The sequence below is a fragment of the Saccopteryx bilineata genome, chromosome 8, assembly GCF_036850765.1.
Source record: "Saccopteryx bilineata isolate mSacBil1 chromosome 8, mSacBil1_pri_phased_curated, whole genome shotgun sequence".
Classification (NCBI taxonomy): domain Eukaryota; kingdom Metazoa; phylum Chordata; class Mammalia; order Chiroptera; family Emballonuridae; genus Saccopteryx; species Saccopteryx bilineata.
In genome coordinates this window covers 10,068,853-10,096,375 of record NC_089497.1, presented here as the reverse complement: position 1 = coordinate 10,096,375, position 27,523 = coordinate 10,068,853, and the positions used below count along the sequence as shown (strand labels likewise).

Here is a 27,523-nt window from a genome sequence, read left to right as displayed (position 1 = left end):
ATAAACAGCATCATACCTGCTGTTTTAGGAACTGGCCAAGATCTTAATTTTAACTTGTATTTAATCAGTCTCCTGTCTCCATGCTAACCAGATCAAATACTGGACGTTGACTAAGGAGAATATTGATATTGCACAGGGAGAGTGCCGAGCAGTGCCACCGGATCCTCTCTGTGCCTTAGCATGACCTGGGGCAGGGGGGTGTTAGAGCCGGGAGAGGCTCGGACCCAGCCAAGACTAATGAAAACACACTGGACCCAAGAAGTTTGAAATCTCCTACAGGTGATTCCAATGTGCCTCTGGCTCTGAAAATCACTGACCAGCAGCGTGGCATCACCCGAAAACTTGTTTAAAATGCAAATCCTCTCACCACCCTAGACAGAACTAAAACTGAAATTCTGTGGGTTGGGTCCAGAAATTTGTATTTCAACAGACCCTCAAAATGACTAACGCAGGCAAAACTTTTAGGACCCCTGTTTATTTCTACTGATTTTTTTTTTTTTTATCCAGAGTTTTTGTTAAGCTGGGATCTATCCTGCCACAGAAACAGCATCACACAAAATACTACTCCTCAACTTATACTCATCCTGAGGTCAATAGAGGAGCCATTCGTGAAAAGGGAAGAAAAAGCCATTTCAAAGCACAAGGATTTATATAATTCAGACACAGATTCCAAACTGGCATTGCGCACTTACTACAGGCTTGACTATGAGTAGGTGCTGACATTCTCCAAGCTTTCGTTTCCTCAACCCTAAATGGACATCTCGCTAGATCTAAGGGGCGCTGCTCAGACCCCTGCTCCAACACTCATGAGCAACTCATCCAAGACCGCTCCCATTCGCTCTCTCTTTCTGCCAACGAACACCTCCGTTCCCATCTTGAAGCGCAATTCACAGAGAATTAAGTGAATTATGGAAAGAGGACTGGAAAAACTATCAGAGCTCCTAAAATCCTCCTATCATCTATATCTATCAATTTTTTTTTCAGATAAAGAAACTCAATGAGAGTTTAAGGAGCTTGATTCAGCCACATAATTGATTTGGTATTGGAGCCACAGAGTAAACCCATTTCTCTTGACTACGAGCTTAGCATCCTCCTTTGTGTCCCTCATTAGAGGAGTTTTGACACAAGAGCAGAGGCAGGGCTGGGAGGTCCGGGGACCCTTAAATAAACATCAGGACACAGCTTTGCCCACAGGTTCTGCCAACGCATCCTAGACTGGCTTAAGCAAGTAACTTTTCAAAACTTTCTGACGGCGAGAGCTACAGCATTTTAAATCAATTATTTAGAATAATTTGATTGATAAGAAATTGTGTTTCTATTGAAAGTAGCTAAAAGTGACCACCATAAAAACGCAGTCCTCAGGTTTCACAGGTAGAAGGAACGCTGTAGGAATGCGTGACTGTTCGCTCTCTTTGTTGTTATAACTGGGAATTCTGGAAGAGGTCCGGCTTACTTACTCCTACATCTGGGCAGGGAGTATGAGGAGACAGGCCCCTCCTACCTCGCGGAGCCTGAGAATCAGGGCTGCCAGCTTGCTAAGAGGGCGGGTCCCTGACTGCAAGCCCCTGAGGGGGCTGCCCCAGCCCCGCTGAATCCGAGGGAGGCAGCTGCACATGCTGCTCACAGTAAAAATATCAATACTGCCCTGGCCTGATAGCTGGGCTGGTTAGAGCACTGTCCAAACCACGGAGGTCATTGGTTTGGTTCCTGGTCCGGGCACATACAGGGACAGATTAATGTTCTTGTCTGTCTCTCTCACACACACACAATTCAATACATAAAAATGAAAGAAAAAACCCTGTTAAATTTGTCTAAATAAAAATTTTAAAAATTGAAGAAAAATAAAATAACATTTTTAAAAATTAAAAAAAATATATAAATACTAGTCTAGATCCATTTGTCATCTTTTTTCATGATGTCCCCCACACTCCCCACCCACTCCCGCACACACCTCACAGAGCTCTCTTCCGAGTGCTCTCTAACTCACACGCCACGGGGACCCCTCCAGCACTGTAACTTTAATTTCTTAGTGAGAATCATCGTCCGACTTCCGAGCAGGAGTCTGATGGGCCATCCTCGCTCTCTCAAGTATCGGCTATTTTTGCTGTTAGGAGGTGTGTTAGAGAAATCCCAATTAGACATTTCCAGCACAATGAAAAATCTGTGGCCTCTTGGAATAGGCAGTCAGTCAATACATCTTTAAGTCTGTAATTCGCTTGTTTCCAAATATCTGAACCGAGCCCGGGGATATCAGAGTGAGGCTCACGCCCCAAGGGACAGGGTGGCCGCAGAGAAACCACATGGCCTGTGCGGGTCCTGGAGGGGCGGGCTTCCAACAAAGGGTCGTGTGGGGTCAGCCTGGGACAAGTCAGACCAGAAGTGGCTATTCCGCGTGCCCACAGATCCACATTTGAGCTGAAATCGTTCTTTTTTAAAGGAAGGGCCTCGTGGGCTCCCGCCTCTGCTCTCAGGGGACCTTGCGCCAGTAAACCTGGCTCTCTCCGCGAGAACCGAGATGGTGGCCAAGGCCCCAGTGAGGTCGTGCAGAACGCCATCATTGACGATGCGGTTTTTGTTTGTTTGATTGTTTGCTTGCTCGCCTTGGAAACACTTGTTAAAGAAAATGTGTTAGGTGGTTGATCTTTCATCAGTAAGTCACTAAGAGAGACTGAGAAGATGGCACTACCCTAGAAATTGCACAATACAAATAAAGCACGAGAAAACTGATACTTCTGGAAGTTTATTTTATAAAGAATGTAACCGACACACGGGCTACCGATGAGGATGTAAGAATCTACCACGCACGTCAACACAGAGCCAGGTGACCACTGGGCGGATGGAAGACAGGAGAGTTGTGGTTTTTGCTGGTATCTAACACCCTCAGGCTGTCCGGCCAGGCCCTGACGCACTTGCACCACCTCCTGCGTACTCAGAGGAGTCGCTCGCGTTGTTATTGCCAAGGGAGACATGTTAAGACTTGAGATAAAAACTTGAAGAAATAGAAAAGGGCAAAGATTAATCTGTGAACAAAGTAATACAGCTGGCCCAAGTTGGAGCATGTAGAGCAGGGGCATGAGGTTTACTGGTATGTAAATGCAACCGGTGATCAGCTGACATTGATAAGCTTTGCACTGAGGTGATAGAGAGAGAGAGAGAGAGGGAGAGAGAGAGAGAGAGAACAGTTTTCCATTCCTTAAGCAACTTATAAACTATTGGTGGAGAAGAGGAAACCACAGCTGCATAGGAATTAAAGATAGTATCAGGAACAGGTGCACACACACGACAGAAGGCAGTGGCTATAAAGTTCTAAAACTTAAACAAAGCTGGGACAGAAGTCAGTGACCCAGTTTAGTGGGAAGGGGTGTGAGCGAGGACGGGAAGAAATGTCCCAGCAGGAAACAAGGAGGGAAGGGCGAGGGCAGAGGTCGCGTCCTCTGCAGAAGGGAGGAGAGCACAGTGCGGAACAGAACGGGAGGACCAGGCACAGGACGCGCGGAAGGGAGGCTCAGGACGCTTTATTTCGAAGCAAATTAAAACAAGGAGTTCTTTTAAAGTTATTTAAAGAGAGTGACATAATCAAAACAATTATTGCAGAAGATCACTCCTGCCACTTTCAATTGGAGAAAGAAAACTAAAAAACAAAACAAAACAAAAAAACAGTTGAGGTCTAATGACCTGTTTTATTAACCCATTAAATTTAAAGCAGCCACGGAGAACAAACTTACATCAAAAATTTGAAAGACGTTTACAACGTTTTATCAGATGCCCAAGAGCTCTTGGCAGGAAACGTGAGGCCCCGCCCCCTCTGCAGGAGATCGTGTCACCTGATTTAAACACACACACAAAGAAGAGAAAAGGAAAAACTCTTCCTCCCCGGGAACAAATAATGTGCTCTACTTCTGCCAAGGTCATTCCACATATACAGATGGCTTCGGAGGCTCAGTGTGGTTAACTCCTTTGGCAGAGAAATACAGATTTCCATCAAATCCTTTCCCTGCTCGCTGATTCTGGCCCCCAGCCTTGCTGGATCCTGACACTTAAAAAAATAAAAAATAAAAATAAACTGTGCTGCATTGTTCAGTGTCGTTTTCATTTCATTCTTTCTGTAATTCGAATATCTTCTGCAGCAGTTATTAGTGGCAATATGGAGATGACGCCAATTCGGTGTTATCTCAAAGAAGCAGGGTAACCGCATCTGAGTCCCGACTGCTGAAGTTGCGTGGTGGAGGCGAGTCTGTGAACACAGCTCGCCTTGGCGAGGACTCACCCCAGTGGCTGTCATTTCTCTGAAGACCCGTGGAGCGGCCTGGCCTGGGTTTGAATTTATGCAAAAGAACCTCTTACCCAGGTGAGTTGCACATTGTTTCCAGCTCATTAGAGATGTTTTGGACAACTTTTTAAATGAGGTTTGACATCTGACTACCACCGTGTGTGTGTGACTTTCTCCACCATGTCACCCTGCCCCCCCAACCTCTGCTTCCTTTTCTCTTACTCACTTCTGGGACTGAATCATCTGATCTTGTCCCTTATGACCATGCTCTACTTTGATTAATCTCTCTCATCAACCCTCCTTCCTGAATCCTCTGATTAAATCTGGTCTTCTCCCCCCCCCCCCCCGCCCTCCATAATGCATGGGACCTGTAGGTAGCTGTTCATTATTGAAAAGAATGTTACTTTCTCTCATGCTTAAGTTAGTCACTACAGTTTTCTGTGGACCATGTGGCTTCTATTAAAAACGATTGAACCTAATTAAGAAAAGCTTTCAAACACCAAGTTCTAAGAGCTATAAAAATATTCTTTTTCTATTACGACAACAAACTTGCTGGGTTGGAGGAGGAAACAGACACAATATCGTGACCAAAATATATACATCTTTTCATCCTGTTCAACATGGCTTATGGTGCTCACCAACAGACTGAAGAAATGTGATTTCAATCAACACTAGCAGGGGATTGTAAAACTGCTCGCAGTCATTCCCAAGGCGAGGTTCTTCTCGTGGCTATTTCTGACCCTAGCAGTCAAAATTCTGGTGTCATTTCACCTATGTCAGACCTTTCTACAATATTATTTTTTTTCAATAACAGTTCAGCACAATTATTGAAAAGTGACACACACAAAAAATAATGTTTCATTTAAAAAAAAAAAGAAAGCCCAACAACTGAGTGGACTGACTTCTCACCAATGTGACTGAATCCATGGGAAGTCTAGTCACGATGCAGGTACCATCTTGAGGGAATCTGCTCTCTAATGCATTTTCTGATGGCTCTGAATTAGCTGAAACCACCTAAAATAAGACATGACCTTTATAAGCTGAAATAGCCTGTGGGTCTAAAGAGGACGAGGTAAAACCAGAGTGCCAGGTGCCGCTCACATCAATTAGGTAAGAAAATAGAAAGTATGCAGACAGAGCTAGACTGATGTGTCTAAGCCAGGGAGGCGTGTGAGGTCACAGCTGACCCCTCCGGAAACCTGGCACGGTAGCTAAGAGAAGCACAATTTTTAGCTGTATCCATAGAAGAACAGCATGTCAGGAAACATGAAGAAATCTGCATTAATAGTTCCCAAGCAGAGCTGACATGCAGCTAGTAAGCACCAGAGTGATGTGTGGGCAAAAAATGATCATGCCAATTGGTTAAAGCCCTTCAGTGTTAAACGTTTAATGCTTTGTAAAGCTGTGTTTATGGAGGGTATTATTTTGACAGTGATTAAAGGGAGAGAATGATTGTTTTATAGTTTACTGAAAATACGGGCTTTAGAAGTGCTGGTTGTAACTAGAGTCCTTCGTCCTGATTCAGAGAGTTAGACTAAATAATATTGATGATCACTTCTGGCTCTGAAATTCTGACTCTCAGGAACTTTGTCTCTGGATAATTTCATATCTCAGTTAAAATATGAAATAAGGTGTACGACATTTATACAAGACTTGTGTCTAAAAAAAATCCAAATTTAAATATTTAAGAATATTTTATTTCTTATATTATTTCTATGTGTCTACGTGTGTGAATGATATGCCTCTCCGTAACAAGAAAGAGGTTCATAAGTAAAATAAAAATAAAACTTACTGTCATTTAATAAAGCAAGAATTGTTTGAGGGCACTAATGTGAACGTGTAGTTTTCCTTTTTTCCCCAATCAATATTTATTTGTTCCATTGAAGATGTAGTATGCTCCGGGAGTGGGGAGGGGTGTACGTACTGGGTGAAGAGAGCAAAAGTCACCCGGAGTGACATTTACAGAAAAAACAAAACAATTGTCTCTTTACTTCCTGCCTGCCTAAGCGAGCATTCCCTGTAGTCCTTGGTCTACGTCTCACTCAAGTATAAGGGAAGAGATGCAAGGTTGATGCAGAAATTGAACAGATTTTCGTCAGAAATTTTCCTGCGCACGCCAGGCGACACATCGTTATTAGCGTAGAACTAGTGGAAAGCCGTAGAACAGATCTGGAACGGTCAATAAGCCTCGGCAGGATGCTCCTCTAGCATCGCTCATCCGAGAAGCAGAGGCAAAATCCTAGTTAAATACCCTCTCAGGCGTCGACTGAGCCGTGTGCCTCAGAGGTGTGTTGATTACAGAAGGTGTATTAGGCTAATTGGCTTTATTTATTAATATCTTTTTAATATTTTGAATTTATTTTTAACTGCTCGGGATGACACAGTTCATCAAACCGTACGGGTTTCACGTGTGCCATTCAACAGAACAGCATCTACAGACCGCGTGGTGCACCCTGCACCCCGAGCAAAGTCTCACTCTACCCCTATTTCCCGCCTCTGCCCCCTACCCCGACCTCCACCCCTGCTCCCCCCGGCCTTCACCCCTGCTCCCCCCGACCTCCACCCATGCTCCACCGGCCTCCTCCCCTGCTCCCCCTGCTCCACCCCTGCTCCCCCTGCTCCATCCCTGCTCCCCCGACCTCCACCCCTGCTCCCCCCGACCTCCACCCCTGCTCCCCCTGCCCCATCCCTGCTCCCCCGACCTTCACCCCTGCTCCCCCCAACTTCCACCCCTGCTCCCTCGACCTCCACCCCTGCTCCCCCTGCCTCCACCCCGCTCCCCCGACCTTCACCCCTGCTCCCCCTGCCTCCACCCCTGCTCCCCAGACCTCCACCCCTGCTCCCCCTGCCTCCACCCCGCTCCCCCGACCTGCACCCCTGCTCCCCCTGCCTCCACCCCTGCTCTCCCAGACCTCCACCCCTGCTCCCCCTGACCTCCACCCCTGCTCCCCCTGCTCCACCCCTGCTCCCCCGACCTTCACCCCTGCTCCCCCCGACCTCCACCCCTGCTCCCTCGGCCTCCACCCCTCTCCCCCGACCTCCACCCCTGCTCCCTCGACCTTTACCCCTGCTCCCCCGACCTTCACCCCTGCTTCCCCCGACCTCCACCCCTGCTCCCCCGACTTCCACCCCTGCTCCCTCGACCTTTACCCCTGCTCCCCCGACCTTCACCCCTGCTTCCCCCGACCTCCACCCCTGCTCCCTCGACCTTTATCCCTGCTCCCCCTGCTCCACCCCTGCTCCCCCGGCCTCCTCCCCTGCTCCCCCGACCTCCACCCCTGCTCCACCCCTGCTCCCCCTGACCTCCACCCCTGCTCCCCCCACCTCCACCCCTGCTCCCCCTGACTTCCACCTCTGCTCCCCGACCTCCACCCCTGCTCCCCCTGCTCCACCCCTGCTCCCCCCGACCTCCACCCCTGCTCCCCCTGCTCCACCCCTGCTCCCCCTGCTCCACCCCTGCTCCCCTGGCCTGCACCCTGTTGTCTGTGTCTGTGCGTTGTGTATATAAGTGCTTGGCTAATTCCTTCACCTTCTTCCATCCCGTCTAATCACGCCCCTCCCCTCTGACAGCTGCCCCTCTGTTCCGTGTCCGTGCATCTGCTTCTACTTTGTTCACCAGGTTATTGAGCTTCTTTTTAAAAAGCATGTACATTAGTATAGGAAATGGAGAGTTTAAAAAAAAGGAAAGAGATGGGGAGTGAAGTCTCTATGTTTCTACAGTAAACCTTCGGCAAGTCAACTGATTCTCTCGAAGTTACTCAATCATTACACACACACACACACACACACACACACACACACACACACAATGGGATGAAGAATACCAATACCAAGTAGAAACCAACAAAATCAATTCTGGTTAGTAAAAATTCACATTTCTTTGAGACTCTTTTTTGAGATTAGAAAAGGTGAATGTGGGGGAAGCATAAGACATTTCTTAAGAATGCAGAACCACTGAACAGGGGGGATTTATTTAATGTGGAAAGTCACATTATTGAGATTAGACATCTCCTTTCCAAGGTGCTCCGGGGAGATAATGGCTTTATACCTATAACTCAAGGAAGGCATTGGTTTCGCCCGGGAACAAAAATGAGCCCGGGGACTGCAGTGAACACCTTCATCTCTACATAGCACATGATGATTTTAAGAATAACTCTAAAAAAATTTCTTTTACATTACCCTCATTTCTAATTTTCTCTCACAGAGTTGACGCTATGAACGTAGTTGCTTAAAAATATGGTAAATTTTAAGACAAATAAAGCATAGAAAATAGAAATTATTTTTTCCGTTCCATTAAAGAATGACATAGCGTACCATTTTTTAACTAATAACTACCATCAAGGCAGGAGAAAATGAGAGTCCTGCATTAAATGGGCAGAAATGTTGGAAAGCAATTCTTCATCTGTATAATAGGTATGATATCATACCTTATTTTAAAATAAGAAAGCAAGGGATGTTTAACATTCATTTTGACAACTCTCTGTATGCTCATTCTAAGGAGGAGTGGAAAGAGAGAAATGTAGATACTCAAAAAGTAGAGGTTGAACATATTCATCTCACCTTTGAATAAGCCATGTCCCCATCAGCAAAGTTCTCAGACTCTGCCCCTACCCTTCCTGTTAAAGTTAGAACATTACAATCTCATTTTTAACCTTCATGGCACTATAATCACAACCAAAGTTGAACCTCCTCCATCTGATCTCTTCATGGTCAGGGAGAGAAGTCATCGATTGTCTTAGCCCTGGGCCCTAGGCCGGGAGCCCTGAAGCCTAATACCGTGTGATCAGGACACCTGTCCGGGTCATACCAGTACAGTGTGCACTGCCTTATCTTAAGACAGTGAGCGGGTTGTTCAAAGTCTACTCCTTTCTCAAGATACAATTCTAATCCCACTTACTCCAAAAAGCTTCCCTAGATTTCTCTAGCCCAGAATGGCTACCTCCCCTGAATTCACAATAACCTGTCCATGTGAAAAATTTATACTGCCTTTTGCTATCTAGTAGGTGCCTTTTACATTTCAGCCTTGCAATTAGATTTCTGATTATTACAGTTGCCATTTTTTGAATGCCTATTATATGTTAGGGAGCATTTGTGTGTTTAAAATTTTACATCAAACCTGCATAGTAGTCACTCTCCTTGTTTTACATATGAGTAAATGAGGCACAAAGGTTACATTTCTTACTTGAGGCTCTCTATAAATACTATGTACCATAATGGACTCGGAATCATACATATTTAGAAGGCAGAGATTATTGTTGAAATTCTTGTATATCCCCTGGGCTACCTTTACAGTGCTTTACATATAGTAGATAAATAAAACATTATTTTCTAATTTGATTGGTTTTAATCACTGACTTAGAACTTCCCAGTTTATCATAAGTAACATTCTACAGCATCAACCAAAACTAAAATTTATTGCTGTGTTACCCAGGGCACAGAGTAGCCTGGCAGTAGGCCAGGACAATCAGTAGAGGATAAGAAATGTAATTCTTGAGAAGGAAAACAAATATAGTTCATACGCTATAGGGATTGATTTGGGCCAAGACTATCTCATTGAAATGCTAAAGAACTGAAGCATTTCAGTAAGAAACATGAAAGAATATGAGAACTTTCTCTTTAGATTCCAACAGTAAGGTTCAAGCACATCTGAAATAAAAAAGTTGATCAATAACAATGGTTGTAAAGAGGATGATATGAAAATATTTAACAGGTAGGAGATGTATCTGATGGGTAGATATCATTCAGAACAAAGAAAACGAGCATTAGAATGAACAAGAACCATGGACAACTGGTCGTCTCGCCATCCTAGTGCGTGTTGCCTGAGTGTCAGTCACGGCTTCGAGGTAAGGATTGGCTAGAACACTGACTGAACAAATACCTCTCTCATCCCTCAGCATGGCGGTTCAAGTTTAGTCTGCTAGCACTGTCATAGTCTGACATTCTCAGGCCCTACCACCAGCATACTTAGACCATTGTGATTCATTCAGCAGACACTTAGTGTGACATGCACCGTACTAAATACTCCACAGACAAAGACAAATCAGACACCATTCTTGCCAGGAGTGCACAATCTGGGAGAGAAAACTTCACCAAAAGTTATCCTTAGTCCAACTCTGGGAACTATTCTACCAATGAGAGGATGAACATAACGTGCTTTCATAAGAAGTCCATGGTGTCATTAGGGTTTGTGTTCTCTCTAAAAGTAGACCTTGAGGCAAGGGTTACATGCAAACTTAGAGAGAGTCATCACCAACAACTCACCAATAAATCTCTCATATTTAGATACTTGGAGCAAAATCAATTTCTATCACCCGCATGTAAAAAGGTTACAACTAAATCATGGCCATGATCATGCACGTCTGAGGAAAGTCATTTTTGTGTATAACCTGCCCCTTATTGGAGGGAGGTGGAGAGGTGATAGAAAAAAAGGCTACCAATAAAGGGTGCATTATTAAGCCAGTGGCTATGGTGGGTGGCTACAATTTCACCCCCTGAGACACACGGAATTCCCCTGGCCAGTCAGTCTTCGATGTTCGATGTTCGCTAGTTATCAGTTAAGGGCTGTCTCTGCAACCGTTTCCCAAGGGCAGTCCTACAGCAAAGATGATAAGGGTGTGATTTAGGAGTTGGCCTGCCTTCTGCTGAAATGAAAAGAGGATCCAAGAGAAAAATGGATGATGCCCCAACAATCTCTACTGCAGCATTTTATCTGAAAGTTCCTGATCCTTATAGAATTAACACACTAGATACAACTATTGTCAAAAAACACATATTGGAGATCTGCTTTCGTTAAGGCAATCTGGTAGAGACCCAGAGACAAGGGATGGAACAAAGAGTTTCTTTCTTTACATTTTACATTACTGAGCATCAGCCCCCCAATAGGACAAATGTTTGCCTTCCAGAAATTGACAGTCTAATGTTATGAGACAGGTCGTAAACAAATTGAGCATCTATGATAATGCATGATGTAATTAGCAACTTTTACTTGCAGGCAACAGAATTTCGTTCTATCTAATTTATTCAAACAATTAAACTAGATTTGTTGGTTTTTTACTAATGTTGACTTTTGGCTCCCCAAAAAGACTACCAGAAAGACATGTTGGTCAAACAAAGCTAAGTTTATTAGACCTACTGTGCTAGAGAAGGTCTACATTGATAGGATTTTAAGGCCCGGATATAGGGATTGTAAAGCAAGTTAGCAAGGCAGGGAACTATTTTGGCAGGATTTATAGCATAATAGTTTAGATGAAGTCAGCACAGTGAAGCACGGGCTTTGAAATGAATCTTGATGAGCAAAATGTTAGTCCTGAATTTAATTGGTTCACAATCTTTATCTTCAGGCACAGTATGTCCCAGAACAGCTAGTAGGCCACATTGGCTGGCTCTCAGAATTCCCTAGCACTGGTACCGGGAACTGTGTTAGCTTTCGTTCTCATGAAAGCGTTCACGGATTCAAAGGAACAACCACATCGCAGAAGAATAAGACCCAGAGTATCTCAGAGGACGTGATGGCATTAACGCATACTAAGTCCCTCCAGGCACACATTGCTGTCTGAAGACTCAGTCCCTACCAGCTTTCACTCCTGCGTGTTCCATAGGAAGAATCGAATTCCCAGTGGAGTACCAATAATTGGTCTAGTGTGGGATATGTGCCGTCACTGTGGTCAAGAGGGACGGGGTCTGAAGTTTTGTTCCATGAAAAGTCACATGGAGAAAAGACCAAGGAACTTCCCAAAGGAAGATAAATTAAGTGGACAGGAATAAGATAGTCACTGCAAAGGTTGACTCTCTCTCAAATCTCCCTCCTCATGAGTATTGCATTTTGACTAACACTGTTCATCTTTGTTGTTCAAAGTTTAACAATCTTTGCTGTTTAAAAGTTTTGTTGTTCAAAGTACAAAATGTGTATGTTTTAAACTCATGTCTTTCCTCTCCCCTGATGGCTTCCCTACAACCAACCACTTGGGTCACACCTCCTCAATTCCATGTCTGTACCATGTTCTTCTTGCCCACCCCTTCCTGTCCATCTACCTATCACTGACCTAATCCATTTTAAATTACGTTCTTCACAAAATTCCTGTAATAGTCTCTGATATACTTTTCTGCCTTGACAGAACCTCTTGTCTACTTCTAGAGGAGTCATCTTCATATTCCGCAGTCGTAATTCTTTCATTCGCAGCTTCTCTTGGTTCAGTCATTCCCCACTGACTGTCACATAAGTGTCATATACTTTGTTCTCACCTTGAAGATTACTTACAAAAGCCACCAGCTCCCCATTTGGGCTTACTTTATACTACTCATATTCATGTACAATTTGCATGAAACAAACACATAGCAACGTTCCCAGGGTACTCCTTCAACATAAGGTATGCCTTATTCACCTTCCTATGCCCCAAATGCACAGTCCCTCAGGGTGCAATCTGAGTGACTGCTCTGATGCACTAAAAATGATTGTCTTACGTGCTACTTTGAAAAAGATCATGAGGCTGAGTTAAGAATGAGTGGGGGCTCTGGCCAGTTGGCTCAGTGGTACAGCATCAGCCTAATGTATGGAAGTCCTGGGTTCAATTCTCAGTCATGGTGCACAGGGAATGTGGCCATCTCTTCCCTCCCACAGCCATAGCTTGATTGATTAGAGCGCATCAGTCCTGCTCACTGAGGATGGCTCTGTGGAACCTCCACCTCAGGTGCTAAAAAAAATAGCAGCCCTGGACAGGGGTTTCCAGGTAGATCCCAGTCAGGGCACATGTGGGAGTCTGTCTCACCTACTCTCACTTAAAAGAAAAAATGATTGGGAAGGAATGTTGTGATTAATTATTAACTTTTGCCATGCATAGTGTGTGGCAATACAGTACATGTGCCTGACACATTTCTATTTTGCTGCATGTTTAATTAATACATTTTGAATGGATTTATTCAAGAATTAGGATCAAAAAGATCCTAGGAACAGTCTCTCTTATTCTCCTTGTTTTGAAAACTAAGACCACCTCTTGTAACAGAGTCTAGCAATTACTATTGCAAACTGAAGCTATCCATATTAATGTAAGTTAGCTATCTCTTGCAGGAAATTTTTGCCTAAGCAGATAAAATTACAAATCAGTAAATAACTTTACTGTTTGCTTTAGAAAAAAAATCCTGCAGACCAACCTGTCTAGGCAAATACATTCCTCTCCTATCAGGACAATAAATAGCTCATGTGGGCAAACACCTCACTTTTCAAACTTCAGTTTATGTATAAAGATTCACTAAAAGACCCTGACCTCTTAAGCCCACCAATATTATTGTGTCATCAATGTTGCACAGACCCAATCAGTTTCGCACCTTGAACCACTGACCTTAAGGTCCCCTAAAACCCAGACTCCAAACCCTATAAATAAATATCCTCTTCTAACACCTGCCTTCCTGACGCACTAGTAAGATGCACTAAAGCAGTGTCCTCCCTTACTCTATTAGATGAATAAACTTAGCTTTGTTTGTCAACATATTTTGTATTTGTTTTTTAGGAGCTGATACTTGATAGCTGACTTAAGGACTATGACAAAAAAAAATGGGGACGAATTTATAAAATTAAGAACCCTACGGTAAGAGCTAAATTGCACCTCTCTAGTTCTTGAAAAGTTTTCGTGAACATAACTTAAGAACAGGTGAACAGTGGTCTGATATTTTGTAAAGCAACACGACATTTTCTGAACATAACAATGCAAAAAAAAAAAAAAAAGGAAGACCGTTAGCCTTACACGCTGCCAATCACACAAGGCCAATTGATTCTGGAGTCAATCACGAAAAGGGTTTTAAACTATGACGTACATAAGGATCCTGGTTGAAACTCGATAAATACCCAACATCCAGCTACTCTGATTCGGAAGTCTGTGGCCGGGCTCAGGCATCTCTACATCACAGAAGTTGGCAAGTGATTCTAAGACAAGAGGGTCTCTGACCAGGCTCTTAGAATCCAGGACAGTATCCAAAGTCCAGTCACCTAAAACCAGTTCTGCCACTGGTCAATTCCCTCCGTGACTACTGGATCTAAAACTCAACTTCTTTTGATCCTTTTTGTATTACTCTGGCTGTTCTTTTCTCTTTGATACTTTGAGGATTTCAAAAAGAATGGAGGGAAAGAGGGAGAGAGAGAGAGACATGGAGGGAGGAAAGATATTCATGTTACCCACTTTAATTTTCTGTTATCACATTATTTTTAGAGAGAGAGAGAGAGAGAGAAACAGATAGGACAGACAGTCAGGAAGGGAGGAAGAGGAGAAGCATCAATTCTTCAATGCAACACCTTAGTTGTTCATTGATGGCTTTCTCATATGTGCCTTGATGGCTCAGGGGTAGCTGCAGCCAAGCTAGTGGTGACCCCTTGCTCGAGCCAGTGACTTTGGGCTCAAGCCAGTGAGTGACCTTTGGGCTCAAGCTAGCGACCATGGGATTGTATCTATGATCCCATGCTCAAGCCAGTGAGTCTGCGCTCAAGCTGGGTGAGCCTGCACTCAAGCCAGCAACCTTGGGGTTTTGAATCTGGGTCCTGAGCATCCCCGGCTGATGCTTCATCCACTGTATCACCATCTGGTCAGGCTGTCATCACATTTTCTGTATTCTACAAATGATGATGTTTTATTTTCATCTTGCATATTGATTTTTTAGTGTTTGCATTGAATACTTGTTTTAACCTGGGTTTTTTTGGCAGATTTCTTACACTATTAATTTACTGATAATATATAAAGCATGATTGCAATCCACTATTATACAATAGGCATAAGTATCTCTGAAGAAAATATAGTAGATTTGCCAAGTATTAACTTCATTTTAGGAGATGCTGTGTGTTAACTAGCTTATTATATGGATGCTGATAGAAATAGCTTTTTTTCCCCTTATAATAAACCTTTGATTTCGCATAGAAAATAAGGGAGAGTAGACCCTTTACCCCAGCTATGCCCTGAAGGCTAGAATGGAAGGAATGAGAAGGAAAATGTGGGGGGGGGGATTGCAGGTGAGTGAACAATAAATTTTCCTTCTTGACAGGCTGCCTGGGGCCAGCTGCAAAGCCGTAAGCCCTGTTTGAACTCAGCTCTTAAAAGCAGTTCTGGATGAACGACAAGGGATGGCGAAATAACTCCAGGAACATTGCAGGCAAACAAACAAAACCATACACACATAGGATGGAAGCAGCAGCTAACAACTTTTTTCTTGCAAAAGCTAATGCCTTAACTTAATCATCCTAACAAATACAAAAGAAAAAAATATATTTACACATCAAAGATAGATCCTTCCTTTCTTGCAAAGCAATGTGTTTCTCCAAAAGCTTAGTTTAACCCCTTTGGATACAATTCTATTATGAAGCTTGTTGGACACCAGCCTGCCAGGGGCACATCCCATTTTATTCATTCAGCACAGACCGTACCAAGAAAAACTGCAATACAGTGTTTTGCATCATGGTTGGATTTGGTGATTGGTTTTGAAATATATTTTTTCTAGCTTTTGTAACATAGAAGCCAGAAGAATTATTAATGCTTTAGAACTCTCTGGGCTCTATGAATAATGGAGACTTCTGTGTTATCCCTGATAAAGTTGAGGATACAGAAACAGTTTTAATCCTCTTTTTATACCAGTCTTGTCTGTCTGTGGAACAAGTTCAGGGACTTTCTATAGAGTGGGAACAGAGCCATGGGCTTAATTTTCCAAGCCAAGTCATATAATGTGGTCACATATTTTTAATCTATTTAGAATAGAAAATAACTAATTAAGGGTGATCCAGATAAACTGTTCTACCGAAACAATAAGTAAGAGAGTTTTTATAGGTTGAATTCAAGCCAGACGAAATTTTCACTTGTTAGCACGGTGGTTGTGCCAAGTGTTTTTAACATTTAGTAAAATTTTAATCTTTCATTTAAAATAAACCACTATTTTTTTTATACAAGAAGAGACAATGATAAATACAGCCAGTGCCAATTATCTAATTGTACCTCAAAGTGTCCTGTTGCCTGTACATAATGTCTTCAGCTTTGTTCTTTAGACAGTGGGTTCCTCTGCTAAAGGCTTGGAAAGGCTCTCAGCCTTGGGTGTCTAACTCACCCCAGGACCTTTTAGAGCCCCGTCCCGATGCACACACATTATTGAAGGCATAATCGACCCCACGGAGCCTTTTCAATTGGGATCTCAGATTATAGACCATGCAAGGCTTCTCTGGTTTCATGGCTTCTCTCTCTTCCTTCACGCCATCCTCTCCCACATTCTAGGGTGTTGGTTCCATGTCTTTGAATATGAACGTATGCTTATAAAACGCAGTGCTATACATGTGATTAGTCTTCTTATATATGTGGTAGTGTGCTATTAAACGAGGTAGAACGAGGTATTTCTGAGATGGAAATGCTATTAAATCACCCTCCGGGTCTTTATCTTACTTTTGTAAATAGTTTCTCTCGGTTTTTATTCTCTTACACTTAGGTGGAATCGTGCATCTCTGTGGCTGCAGATCCTTTTAAAACCACCCTGAGGCACGGTGTTTACACACCAGTATGCACAGTAAGATTAGCTAACTGTGCCATTAGACTAGACCCCGCTCTCAGAACACGGAAGGCTTCTGTGAGGGCACGATGACAAGTCTGCCCTACATAACCCGTTGGCAATGGTCATAGAAACAAAGCATCGCTCAAAGGAAACAGTTTCTCTTTGCCATGTGGATGGATGGCATCAGAGGCATCCCTTATGTAAAGGAAATAGAAAGGCAAATAAATATTTCTACCCACACCACCCCCAGTCTCACCCCAAGTTACCTGCCCAGTGTTTAATCCTGCAGAGACCTGAGAAGTAATTCATTTGATAACTTCTGGTCACTATACTCTTCACTTTCTAGTGTTTTGTTTTAAACCAGTGTTGCAGCATGACATCACCTGGAAGTTGTTAGCAATATAGCTCTCGTTGAGATGAGTTCCATTTCAAACCTACTGAATCGGAATCTGAATTTTAATAAAATCACCTGACTCCTATAAGACCATTAACATTTGAGAAGCTCCGAATTAAACCTCCATTAAGCCTTAATGTGACTAACTACCCTCTAATTAAACACTGTCTCATTAGAAATACAGAGAAAGAGTTCCTCATAATCATGTACATTTTGTTAATTCTGAGTGAGATCTGACCTCACCTTCCCTGACTCTGTTGTGTCTCAACAATCCAAGATTATCATTACTGCCTTCTCCTGACACAGGCAATTATTTCCCCCACAAATGCACGCCTCTTCTACAACGATGAGAATTTTTGACACCAGTAAGAACAGGGACGAGATGATTTTGAAGTCATTCCTTCCAGGGGTAGTCAAACTTTTTATAAAAACCGCCCACTTTTGCAGTGCTGGTCAACCTGGTCCCTACCGCCCACTAGTGGGCGTTTCAGCTTTCATGGTGGGTGGTAGCAGAGCAACCAAATGGCGCCACGACTGGCCCACCATGAAAGCTGGAACGCCCACTAGTGGGCAGTAGGGACCAGGTTGACCAGCACTGCAAAAGTGGGCAGTTTTTATAAAAAGTTTGACTACCCCTGAAAGCCACTTATATGTAAGGAAAGTCTTGTTCATATTTACTCTTCTCATAAAAGAAAATAAAGCAGTCACAACTCAACGCCAATTCTCACGTTATTGGCTAGCCTAACAGTACATTTCAGGATCACTTCTCTATCTAGATTTTCATCGAGGTTAGCAGAGGCCTCTCTCTATTTTGTGTTGACTCTAAAATTCTTGATTAAATTATCTTCTATATTCTTAAACCAAACAGAGCTCTGATCTTCAGAAGGCCATTGGTTCTGACAAATAATTATTTATTACACCAGTGAAAATAATTCTGCCAATAACAGTTCACTCTCACTTTGCCCAAGATGAATGAATATAGGCAACATCACAATCTTACTCAGCCTTAGACTGCCCTGAGAATATTCCTCCTCTTTTTCTTTTTTCCATTCCAATTGTCACTGGCATAGTCTGTGTTTTCATTATTTCTGATGTCGATTATTGCCATATGCTAATCAGTCTCCCTGATTCTAGTTGTAATCATTAATCCTCACTCCCCACACTTTCTAAAATATACATCTGATGATAGCTCATTCTGCTTAAAATTTTTCAATGACTTCCATAGTCTGCTCAATGATATACAACAAACCCGTTGGTAAGCCATGCAAGGATTTGTCCATGATCCGTTCTGCATAAATACCAAAAATAAGTTAATTTGTAAGACCTTTTATACCTCAATTTCTTTACCGAGAATTCCCTTAAATGTCCCCATACTCATTCATCAAGTCTCAATTTAAACATTGCTTCTGTGAAGCCATTCTTGATATATTTCAGAAAAAATTTATTTTTCGACATTCCTATTGTACTTTAAATATCCTTCTTTTATATATATATCATATATATATATATTAGTGAACTAGTCTATAAATGGCCTGGGGACAAGGAAAATCTCTTTTCATTCTTTAATTTTAACTTGCTGGCAACAGAAATAGTTGTAGAGCTCAATACATATTACAGGTTGACTGAATGGAATGCATGTATATAAGAACTTAGCAGATTGAAAGTAATAGATCTTTAGGCATTGAGAAATGGAGGTTGAAATACAAAATTTCTATCTGCAGATCTCTGGTTCACAAGCATATCCTAGTGAGTGTAGAGAGAATGCTAAGGTTGGTGCTAGGCAGCACACGTAAAGTCATCCAACATACCCTATTTAGTGCGTGTCAGAACTCTTCTGGTCATTTGGAATACATTGTTGAGAAATATAATTCCTATCCTAAATTGCTTGTATGCTATTGAACATAGGACTTCATTAAACCAGCCTCTGATCAACTTTGCCTTAATTAATCTGAACTCAAATTAAAAATATTGGACTCCTTCAGTGCATTTTGCTTTCAGTAGTTTATTATAGTGCTTCTCAAACCTCACTGTGCTTGTGAATGCAGATGCTGATTCATCACATCTAATGTGCACCTGAGATCTTGCTTTTCTGAGAGACTTTCAAGTGATGCCCATGGTACTAGTCCATGGGCCACAGTTGTTTGTTTGTTTTCAACAATGGTTTAAAGTTCAAGAACAACCTTGAACCTTCCTAGAAAGGAACATCTCTCATATTACCAACGTTCTAGAGCATCCTCTTTGTGTTCTTCAAAACCACAGGTCAGAGTGGGGTAAACATGGAGCAGAGCTAACCAAGTGGACTGCTGTGTTAGGGAGGTCTACAGTGCTGTCAAAGAAGTTCTCAAAGTCCATCTAGCCCAGGGGGAGTCAACTTTTTTATACCTACCGCCCACTTTTGTATATGTTAGTAGTAAAATTTTCTAACTGCCCACCGGTTCCACAGTAATGGTGATTTATAAAGTAGGGAAGTAACTTTACTTTATAAAATTTATAAAGCAGAGTTACAGCAAGTTAAAGCATATAATAATAATTACGTAACAAATACTTTATGTAGGATTTTCGCTAAGTTTGGCAGAATAAATCTTTATAAAACAACTTACTGTAGTTAAATCTATCTTTTTATTTATACTTTGGTTGCTCCGCTACCCCCCACCATGAAAGCTGGAACGCCCACTAGTGGGCGGTAGGGACCAGGTTGACTACCACTGGTCTAGCCCTAATCGGAGGCAAGGAAGCCATAGAGTTCAGAATGAGTCACCCCAAGATGTCCCTCTGTGGTGTGCTGAGCATACTGTGGTAAAGACAACCAAGATCTGCTCAAGGTGCTGTGGGCTCAGGAAAACCTCTGCTCCTCCCCTTTAACTACCTAAGGAAACTGAATTAGAAGAATTTGAATTAGTAAGAGATTAATGGAGATGACTTTTTTTTTTTTACTTAATCTATATGGCAGGGCAAGCAACTAATTACGGAACATCTGCTCTTCTTGGGGTCCTGTGATGATCATCTGAAGCTGAAGGCGCCTCCCCTCATCCTTAGCTCAGAATGTCATATATACCGTATTTTCTCTCTTGTCTTCATATCTTTTATGTATATAGAGTCTCCAAATTCTCATGTATGCAGAATTCCCATGTGCACAAAATTAAACTTGATTTTCTCTTGTTAATCTGTAGATTTGCTTATTCAATCAGCCTACCCCCAAAATAACAAAGGATGGAAGGGGGGTTCCCCTTCTCCCACAAAGCATATAGGGAAAGGTAGTTGGATAATATTGGAAGTTCTTTCAGAAAGCTACCGTAGTTACTGTCCAGAAAGTAAGGCAGGTCTCAACTTAGCTTAAGTGGTGAAAAAGCCAAAGCCCCTGGGTAGTAACAAACTTATTTTGAATAGATGTGTCCTTGCCTAGCTGCTGTGGAACAAAATCCCTTTGCACGTCTCACAACATCGAAGATGGCGGCTCGATATAGAAGTTAAATATACGCGGAATGAATGAATGAATGAACAAATAAATTTTCTTTATTTTACATTGTAATTTGAAGCTTTCAGAATTTAAAGTGACTTGTCTGATATATTAGTTATGGAAGATAGTTTGAGCTTTACTGAAATGCTATTGTTAAGCACTGAGTTGTAGGATAGAATAATTCAAGAAAAGTACACATCACATAAACTGCCTTTTAACCGAGTAGGATGGCTGGCGTTTAAGCACTATGGTTTTTATGTTCTGAGCCAGTTGTCTGCCAGAGCCTAGCTGAGGTTTAACATTTAATAATGGTAAGTATGTAAATTTGGGGGAGAATTTACATTTATATCTCATGTGGTTTGTAACCCAAAGAGAATCAAGTCTCTGCCTTTTTCTATTTTTTTTCCTGTCTTATTTTGTTCATCATTCCAAAATCATTTGTTTCATTCTACCAAAATAAGCAGCTTAGCTTCCACGTAGGTGAAATGACTGTTAATCATTCTCTAATGTCTGCATTATCCCCATTAAACTATTCCCTTGTAGTTCTACCATTTCTTCTGCTCACTAATCCAACAGAAGGAATGATGAGCAAAGAAGCAAATAGAGAGAAACAAATAGGTTTTTCTTTGAGTCATCATTGTAAGCCTCGTCAGCAACATTAGAGTTTCTCAAACTATTATTTAAGGTCAAATAAATCTATAGGCCGAGCATCCAAACCAATGGGCTTGAAATCTGTCCAAGTAGAGATATAAGCCTGACATAAAACAGAAGATGACCACCCCACCCCACCGCACCTAGCCTTCATCTTGACCAATAGAACATGAATCTTAAAATTTGACCATGGTGAAAAAACAATTGAAACATGAGATATATAATGGAAAGAGAAAATGAATATAATTTCCTAAGACTTATGTTCCTCTTGCTATCCACACTTACCTTAGGTGTTAAGGATTACATGTCTCACCCTGACTAGTGTGGCTCAGTGGATAGAGTGTTGACCTGGGATGCTGAGGTCGCAGGTTGGAAACCTCAAGGTCGCTGGCTTGAGCGTAGGCTCATCCCGTTTGAGCGCAATCTTGCCAGCTTACGTGAGGGATCATCGTCATGATCTTAAGGTCGTTGGCTTGAGCCCAAAGGTTGCTGGCTTGAAGCCCAAGGTCACTGACTTGAGTTCTAGGTCGCTGGCCTTAGCAAGGAGTCACTGGCTGGGTTTGAGTCCTATGGGTCAGGCACGTATGAAAGTATCAATGAACAACTACGAGTTGATGCTTCTCATCTCTCTCCCTTCTTGTCTCTCTTTCCCTAATGCTTCCCTTTCTTTCTTGCACACGCATGCAAAAACAAAATTACACGCCTCTACATAGTAGTTGCATGAGCAAATACATCAATAAATATTGCCAAATATCTGAATGGAGTATGGAAACTTCAAATCAGCAGATATTTTTTAAATATCTGGATATTTGGTACTACATAACTAAAATATCCAGATATGTAACTAGTGTTTCATACTTTGTACACAAATACCTGAATATGTATTTTATCTGGCTTTTTTTGGAATTATATAGTACAACACTGTACATTTAGAATTATGTCATATCTTCTTTCAAAACAAATGCTACAACTTGCCTGACTGGTAAATTAAAGTTTACACTGACCCTGTTTACATGTTAAACTAGGAGTAACTGATATGAGTTCACTGGGGCTAGGGAAGGGGGCAGGTGGGAATACTAACTGAGTGTACCTCTTATTTGTTCATTTTCTTTCTAACCACCCTCTACAATATCCAATAGAGAAAATATGCAAGAATAATAAAACAGGAAGCTGGATACCCGAATTATCAATACCGCACCACATTTAAAACCTGAAATAAAACTTTTTTTCTAATAAGCAACTTTTTCACCTCTATAAAGAACAATACTCTTTGTATGCCACAATCCTGAATTCTCCCTTTTTATTCTGTGTGACTAGGATCCTTAAAGTAATGTCACACTGTGGTTATGCTCGACAGGGTGTGAGTAGGAAGTTAGAGTATTCCTAATCCCCTCCTCCTTGCCTTGTGGGAAGTCACAGAGGGATTTCAAATGTCATCACATGTGCCATGCTATGCCTCTGTCTATGAGACAACCCACTTGACTACCATCATAGGAAAACTTGAGCCAAACCTGGTATATACCACTGCTAATTTCCATAGTCACTGGGTATTCAGCACAAATACAGGACATAAGCATAAACTAAAGGCCCCTTAATCTCTGATGATATCCTTAATGTTAATATTCTCTTTAAAGCTACAGCACCATTGACATAAACTTTTATACACTTGCTCTTATTTCTACTGAAGTCTTTCATAGACACCCCTTTTCTATCATTTATACTTCATTATAAAAATCAAATCTCTTGGCTGTCAGAGAAAAACTGAGTGCAGGAAGCTAGGAACTAGTTCTTTGACACACTGAGACGGCATATCCGGCTGGAGGTGTAGCGCTCAAAGCAGAAAGTTGGAATTCGAGATACCACCCACGTTCACTTGCAAATAGAAGAAAATGATGGTTCAGAACACTGATTTCCAAGTCAGGGTGCAACAGACTCAAAATAGTATTCTAACTTTAAAAAATTGATTTATGACTCAGTGTTTCAAAATTTACCAGGACTCATTTTCTTCTTTTACTGTAAATTAACATCACACTTCTCTTATTGTTAAAAACAGAAATATTAGTAATTTATGAAATAAACTATAGGCCCTGGTCAGTGGCTCAGTGGACAAAGTGTTGGCCAGGCGTATAGACGTCCTGGGTTTGATTCCGGGTCAGGGCACACAGGAGAAGTGACCATCTGCTTCTCTCCCCCCTCCCTCTCCCTCTTTTCTTTCTTTTTCCCTCTTGAAACAGTGGCTGGTTGGTTGCAGCATCTGTCTGGGTGCTAAGAATAGCTCGATTGATTCAAACATCAGCCCCAGACAGAGTTTGCTGGGTGGATCATGGTTGGGGTGCATGTGAGTATCTTTCTCACTATCTTCCCTCCTCTCAGTTAAAACAAACAAACAAACAAACAAACAAAACATTAAAATAAATCAAAATAGTATCATCAAAAATAGTCAAGTAACTCACAGAAAGGCAACTAAAGAGAAACAGGAGTGTGAGAAACAAAAGAGAGAAGCAGAAAAATAAAAATATGGTCATGTAAATAATTAACCTTCAATGTAAATTATCTAAATATGTCAATTAAAAGATAAAATTGGTGGCCCTGGTCGGTTGGCTCAGCAGTAGAACGTCGGCCTGGCGTGCGGGGGACCCAGGTTCGATTCCTGGCCAGGGCACATAGGAGAAGCGCCCATTTGCTTCTCCACCCCCCCCTTCCTCTCTGTCTCTCTCTTCCCCTCCCACAGCCGAGGCTCCATTGGAGCAAAGATGGCCCGGGGCGCTGGGGATGGCTCCTTGGCCTCTGCCCCAGGCGCTAGGGTGGCTCTGGTCGCGGCAGAGCGACGCCCCAGAGGGGCAGAGCATCGCCCCCTGGTGGGTGTGCTGGGTGGATCCTGGTCGAACGCATGCGGAAGTCTGTCTGACTGTCTCTCCCCGTTTCCAGCTTCAGAAAAATACAAAGGAAAAAAAAAGAAAGAAAAAAAAGATAAAATTGGCAAAGTAGATATTTAAAAAGCCCAAAGATATACTATGTACAAGAAACACACTTCAGAAACAACATGGATTGAAAATAAAATAAGTCAGTTAAAAATAGCTCGTATGATTTCACTCAAATGTGGGAAACAAAACTGGAAACCCATAGACACAAACAACAGGACGGTGGTTACCAGAGGGAAGGGGGTGGGGCACACAGTGTGACATACAGATCATGAATCACGGAAAGGTATATTTGAAACCTATATAATCTTATAAACCAATGTCACCCTAACACACATAATAAAAAAGAAGGTAAAAGAATGAAAAAATATAATATGCTAAGGTGAATTTTTAAAAATTTAGAGGGAACTCTTTGTAACTTTATTAAAACACTCATGATGCTCCAATACTCTGATACATGGTGGGGTTCAGTCTTTGTGAAATTGATTAATGACTACAGACTTGTTGAGTTTCTTATCACTTCCTGAACTAGATTACTCAAGTGTTCAGTCAAGATCTTACTAATATTAAAAAAGAGAGAGAGAGAGAGTAATAACTAGAAAACCATGTCGACAAGCACACTGATCTGATGAAATTGCTGGTAGAAAGAGCAGCCAGAGCTACACACACACACACACACACACACACACACACACACACGATCTGTTAGATAAATGTGGGCCTGGCTCTATATTTTCCATTTGAAGAAAATTTTCATGCATTACTACAAAAATAGCAATAAAGGAGGGATGAATGGAAACGTGATTTTTATCATCAGTTCATGGTGTGGTTTGTGGCTCTTCTTTCAACATCTGCGTCTCCATCCATGTGTGTCCTCAAAAAGAACATTCAAGCAATTATTATTTGAAGGTTATAAAACGGTCCACTCAGTGAAATTCACCTTTCCAGTTTTCAGTTGACAGCTAGGTTGATAAGTTAGATCCTGATAAGGTTAGCCTAGAGTAAGATACATTCTGTCATATTACTGTTATAAACTGCCCAGTGCATACATTTCTCTGGAGAACCAGGGTTCTCCCTCAAATGGACCAGGAAAATCTGGTGACCAGACTTGACAACCACAGTCGACCAAAATGCTGGAGGTCCTGGAGAGAAAAAAGACCCTTGCCTCTTGCCTTCTCTCTTTCTTCCATAGCCACTGTAGAAAGTAAAGTTGGTTTTTTTTAATGTGAATGGAAATACACTAGACTTTCTATACTTCAATCAATTTTAGGATGTCCTGTGGGACCTAAGGCCATTGAGCTCTATCCTGAACCTACAGAGAAATCTAGTGATTGCCCCCAACTCACTTGTACACTTTCATAAAAACTGCCATACATCTATAAATGACCCTGAACTAGGCCCTCTATAATTTGATAAGAGATCCACCAAAGTATGGAGTATGACATTAAAGTGGAAGTAAAGCATGATCTCCCTTCAACCCTCGTGTAATCTTTCATGGCCAAGGCCCTGGCCAGTGGCTCAGTGGATAGTCAACTGCTGTATAAATGTCGCAGGTTCAATTCCTGGTCAAGGCACACAGAAGAGATCATATGCTTCTCCCCCTTACCACTTACCCTCCTGCAGCCGGCGGCTCCATTGGTTTGAGCAACGGTCCCAGGAGCTGAGGATAGCTCCGTTGAAGCGTATCAGCCTCAGGCACTAAAAATAGCTTCATAGTTGAGCATTGGCCCAAGATGGGGTTGCTGGGTGGATCCTGGTGGGGTGCATGGGGGAATCTGCCTCACTATCTCCCCTCCTCTCACCTAAAAAGAACTCTTTCATGGCCAAGCAGCATCCTTGTTATCAATACGAATTTAAATATGTAGTCTGAGTGCAACTGCTTATCTCTTAACCACATTCTCTCCCTAGCCGGGACCAGTCTAGAGGCACGCTCGGGAAACACAGTGATAACTATATTGATTTCGTATTTCTAACACCAGATAATATTATGCCCTAATGAGAGGCAGGGGGATAAAAATGATGGGCTTGGGCCATCTTTCCCAGGATTTTTTCATTTCTTTTTTTCAGTTCAGCCCAATTCTATTCAATTCAGTTTGACAACAATTTACTAAACACTTGACACAGCAGGCACTCCACAGTGTCAACAAACCAGGGGAAGACCAGAGGTAGTGGTCGGTATCCTGAAAGAGTAAATTAAATACATCGACAGCATCACAGGGTAAATGCCTCCCTCTTTTTTCTTTTGTCTTCTCCCTGTCTTCCTATCCTTTCTTCCTTCTTTTCCTTTTCTTTTACAGAGCTGCAACTGATACAGAACGCGTGATTTAAGTTGTGTGACGTGGTGTTTTGATGCACGTATGCGGCGTGAAATGCTTACCACAGTAGGGTTGGTGGCACACCCACCTCACAGAACTACCCTTTTGCGCGTGTGTGTGCTGAGAACCATGCTCCCTGAGGCGCTGCCTCCCCAGAGACAAGTATGGATTTTCACCTATCATTTCTCTAGCACCTTTCACTCACCAATTCAAGGCATTGATATCCTCTCATCGCAGCGTTGGCTGTAAAAGCAGTCACCTGCTTTGCAGTGACCCAGAGAGCAGAGAGGACTTCCTCAAGGTCACCTTTCACTTTTCCGATGCGCACAAAGCAAGCGCTGGGGGCACCTCAGCTCTCTGCGAGGGGCATCTCTCACGCTGCCATTGCCTGTCGCCAACCGTAATGCACTACCGGTGATTTCCATCTCCTTCTGTATGAAAACATGATAGAATGCGCCTCTTCCCTGGGCTATTTCCATAGCTACTGTATTTATTACATTAATGTTTATCCCTTGGATGTCATTTAATGAAAGTCGGCGGGGGTGGGGGGGAGTAGGGAGGGAGGAGATAGAATGTTCGCTGAAGGAAACTGTGCTATTAATTCAAAAAGGGCCTTACAGATGAGTGTGCACATTCGCGTGGCCATATGGGGGCTGTTTTAAGGCGCCGAAGCAGTTAATTTTGTTTTAAAGGCACGGGCACAGATAAAAATTGATCTTTTTGACTTTGTTGAGAATTGAAATTATAAAGCACGCTAGGCTTCAGATCCAAATGTGATACGTTCTCCCCTCCAACTGGATCCGAGGGGGGTAATGCCCTGACAACGGCCCCCGTTCTTGAACCCTCTCCAATTTCAGATATCTCCTATCTCCTTTAATACCTCATTGCTTTTACATCCATTACAGCCTGACCGAAAGCTGTGCTGGAAGTGGAAGTGATCTATGGTGGAATCCATTTAAATGAATTTCTGATGAAAGAATAAAACTGTTCGAGGAATAGATGTACTGC

The 27,523-nt window shown here is 42.4% G+C and overlaps 1 long non-coding RNA gene across 2 annotated transcripts; it reads left to right on the top strand.

The window, feature by feature from the left end:
* The first annotated feature begins 4,216 nt into the window (after positions 1–4,216).
* LOC136312286 (uncharacterized) lies at positions 4,217–27,523 on the top strand. Of its 2 annotated transcripts, none has more exons than XR_010726919.1 (3): positions 4,217–4,348; positions 13,774–13,851; positions 27,421–27,523. It is a non-coding gene; the product is annotated as an uncharacterized lncRNA (long non-coding RNA). The 2 variants fall into 2 exon arrangements; XR_010726918.1 differs by lacking the exon at positions 27,421–27,523 and adding an exon at positions 20,122–20,267.